This window comes from Canis aureus, chromosome 28 (genome assembly GCF_053574225.1).
Source record: "Canis aureus isolate CA01 chromosome 28, VMU_Caureus_v.1.0, whole genome shotgun sequence".
Classification (NCBI taxonomy): Eukaryota; Metazoa; Chordata; class Mammalia; order Carnivora; family Canidae; genus Canis; species Canis aureus.
Window position 1 is genome coordinate 16184940 of NC_135638.1, and position 4373 is coordinate 16189312.

At 33.2% G+C, this 4373-nt stretch overlaps 1 non-coding gene across 1 annotated transcript; it reads left to right on the forward strand.

Moving 5' to 3' along the window:
- Positions 1 to 3494: 3494 nt before the first annotated feature.
- Positions 3495 to 3597, forward strand: LOC144300706 (U6 spliceosomal RNA). The gene has a single exon (XR_013367510.1). It is a non-coding gene; the product is annotated as a U6 spliceosomal RNA (small nuclear RNA).
- Positions 3598 to 4373: the final 776 nt, after the last annotated feature.

Consider the following 4373-nt stretch of genomic DNA (forward strand, 5'->3'; position numbering starts at 1 on the left):
AAGAGATTTTCTATTGTCAGGAAATTTCAAGATAAGCTATGTGGTGGGAATATTTTATATTCAAGAGGCCTGAGTGTGGTAAGACTATTCCACAGAAGACAAGGGCAGGAGCTTGTGGAATCCATAAGAAGGAATTTGGAAACATAGACACAAAAGGCCACGTGTTTGGAATTGGTTGATGGAGGGAGTTTGTGGGATTCATGATGGAACCCTGCCACATAACCTTCTAAGGCTCCAATATAGTCTGTGAAGGTATATGGCAGAGTTGGTGGCTTGGCTAGGGTGACCCAGAGTTGACAAGAAGGTGTTAGCAAAGGCACAAGAGTCAGACTACTGGGCCCCCTCATTGGGGACTAACAGATACCTTGCAAGGCTCCAGGGTTTGCCTATGGTAAATATCAGGGTCTACATCCTTCCTACATAAATCCGTAGCATTTATTAGACTTTCTGGTTTATATGATATTATTTTTACAACATATGTGTAACAAATTTTTGAAAGTTATCTCAATGTAACAAATGAGAAACATAAGGCATCTTAGGGTCAGAGTTGAGAAGGAAGGAAGCATAAATGCTGTCTTTCCATCTGTTGAAATCCACATACTCAAAATATGACTTTACTTTTGTTATTGTGGATTCTGGGTAAATTCCAAAACATCAAATATTTGTATAAATATGTATTCTGAGGCCAAAGTTTGTGTGAAACTGTGTTTTGGTATAATTTATTATGTGACATTTCTACTTGAGGTGGTTAAAAATTTAAGGATACATTTAAGCAAAAATTTCAAGTATTACTGTTAAAAGTTTATTTTGTAAATATGAGATTCACTGTTATGAAGGTTTTAAGCTAACACCATTTTGGTCTTTTACTATAATTCTCTTAGGACTCCTCTACTGTTAAATTTTTAAATGCTTCCTTTCTGTATTTAGGGGATAATTGAGACCAATACTTGGGACCAGGAGTGACCAGAAAGAAAATAAGTTTTCCTTATAAGTGTGGAAATCTTTCAACTACCCCATTAAATAAAGGCATTGCCTTCCTTGCAAACATAAAATTACCATGCAGTCAGGCAAAGAAAATACTAATTCTGGGTTTTTTCTTCTTTTTTTTTTTTTTTCTTGATTTAGTGTTTGCGAAAACATTGAAGAACTATACTATTTTTTGTTTCTGAAAGGATAAATAACTTTGATTAGTTTATAGTAATTGGCCTAGCTGTTTTTGTTTTTGTTTTTGGTATATAGATTAGGGTGTGTCAATTGCTAAATGATTTCTAAAACAAAATTTCTAATCTTCAAGGTGAAACTCATTGGTAGGTCATAAAATCAATTTAGTAGGTTGCGATAGGCATATTTTAGAAATGAAATGACAGAAAACATCAAGAGTTTATCATACATAGTATTATTTTGGGAAACAAATTCTTCCGTCATATGTCCATATACCTCTGTGTGGCGGGGAGGGGAGGGTTATAGGATAAAAAGTGTTTCTGTGGGTTGGAACAGCAACAACATTTCTAAATAGTTCATACAAGTATTTTAGAAGGTCACCTAGAAGTTTATCATTACTGAGATAATTGAGCATCCTTCCTATGAAGAAATAGGTAGTAAATTATTTTGAACTGAGCATTCAGATTCACAAATTTCATTACAGTGGAGTTAAATAAGAATGTTAGGTTCACAGATGGCTCTCTTACCTCTTTTTTTTTTTTTTTTTTTGAAGTCATTGCCTATTTTTTTATTCCTTGCTTACACAACATTTCTTAAAATACTACATTGGTATACTTTGGGGACATTTCAAAAATTAAATTATTATTGAACCTCTGTGGCTCACATCTTGATGAAATATAAATATTCCATCATTTCTTTCCTATTTTTTATTCTCTTTGTCCGCAATGCTCTGCTTCCAGTTGGTCATACAGACAAGTACTTTGAATAATTCAGATATTATTTCCAATATCTTCCCTAGAGAAGGGTTTCCTGAACCACCAAATCTAAAAGATATCCCCTCAGCGTGTCACAAAAATATGTTTTTCTGTATAGTAAAACTATAACTTCCCTAAATTATTTTGTTTAATAAAATATTGGTTTTCTTCTTTATTGTTCTGGCCATTCAATCTGAAATCCACCCATGGTCCTCTCCAGAATGTAAGGACCACAAAAGCAACATCCTTGCCTCTCTGTCCATTGCTTGCCTTAGAAAAGTTTCTGGTATAAAGTCATTCATCAGTAAATAGTTGTTGACTATATGGCTGATTTAATTTCAGAAATGATAATGAAAAAATTGCTTATTGCTTTATAAAAACTTTCTAAAAGTGAAAACAAGGGTAGCTACAGAGAATAACATTTATAATGAAATCTTTTTTGACACGGCTTTGCCCTCATTAGGCCTTATCTATTTATTTTACATTTACTCTGTGTAGGAGTGTTCAGATTTCAAACCTTAAACCACTTAGGAAATAATCAAGGGGTGGGGGGAAGGGAAGAAAACTTATTACCAACCCTGACCAGCAATGACATTTAAAACTGGAGTCAACTATAACTATCATGGAGGCAATTAAAATACTTGGAGTTTGTAACTAAGGTTGATGCATTAATATATTACTGTGTGTCCATCTGCTGTTTTAGAGGTCAGTATGAGCCCTCAGTGCATTAAAACCTATTAATATGCTACTGAAAGGTTTTTTTTTTTTTTTGGTAAGCAAATTAGTAGAAGTAGATGATTACTATCCCTATTATAAGCTGGGAAAACAATATATCTGCTTAAGTGCACGTATTTGAATGGAAAATAGGTAAATATAAAGTATGCTGAAAAGAAATAGGACAAAGCCCTTGAGCTAAGAAGAAGCTGGACCTATGTCAAAGGTTAAATACTTCAAAAATAACATTATTTGGGGAAAATTTTGCCTCTATGGGTAACTAAATTTAGTCTTTAAAAATTCAGAAATAAATAACATTTAATAAACTAGATGCATTTTTACTAAAATAGTCATATTGCTACACATTGGCTATGATGTAGTTTTCTTAACTAAGATATTATTATGGTTGTGGAGCAACTATTCAAGATGGGTTATAGTTATTTGGCAGAAAGATCCTATACTAAATACATTACATCCATTTTAATACCAAGGAGCAATTAATAACTTTCAAGTTGAAATTCGGTTTATTTATATACATCCTCCTCCAGATTCTCATTAAGTGCTACCCATGTTTGTTATGTTTTAACAGATGTATGAAGCACCAAAGGAAATCTGTCAAATCAAATTGTTTATTATTTGATCCTAAAAGATGATCAAGAGGAGCAAATGTCCAATGTTTAAATTCTAGGACCTAAAATAAATATTTCACAGAGAGTCTCATATTTTGTTGATTGCTAAAATAGACCACAGAATGTCACTTCCTCACTACTTAAATCATTGTTAAGAAATAATTTTTTGAAAAGAAATTTTTTGTCTGACAAAGATGGAAGGTCTACTGAAATAAGCATCATATATACATACGTAGTGCTCACTTTGGCAGCACATATACTAAAATTGGAATGATACAGAGATCAGTATGACCCCTTACAAGGATGACACACAAATTTGTGACATGTTCTATATTTTGGGTATGAATGAAAGTTAAAAGAATAAACCTTAAGAGTTCTTATCACAAGGGAATGTTTTTGTGACTACAGGAGACAATGAATGTTAATTAAATTGTGGTAGTAATTTCATGATATATGTAAATCAAATTATATGCTATACATCTTAAACATATGCAGTTCTGTATATTAATCATATCTTAACAAAACTGGAAAATTGATTATGCCACAAAAGCATAAACTGAAAGGTAAAAATAATAATAGCAACAAAATAATGTTGGTCTATTATATTGAATACTGAGTTGGTACCTGATTCTGAACCAGCTATTTTCTCACAAAAACTCTAGGAAGTACTTATACCAGTTATACTTCTTCTCAATTTAGAGACATAAAAATGATAATGTTTTCTTAACTGAACCTCACAAACAATTATACTAAAAGTGCATAAATATCAATGAAAGAACTTTATTTCCAAAACATGACTGGTAATACAATATTCTGGGTGATAATATGCTTTTTCTATTATTGCCACAGAAATACTACTTTGGTTCAAAAGTGAATGATTGGGGGGAGGAGCAAGATGGCGGAAGAGCAGGGTCTCCAAATCACCTGTCCCCACCAAACTACCTAGATAACCTTCAAATCATCCTGAAAATCTATGAATTCGGCCTGAGATTTAAGAGAGACCAGCTGGAAAGCAACAGTGAGAAGAGTTCGCGCTTCTATCAAGGTAGGAAGACGGGGAAAAAGAAGTAAAGGAACAAAGGCCTCCAAGGGGGAGGGGCCCGCGAGGAGCCGG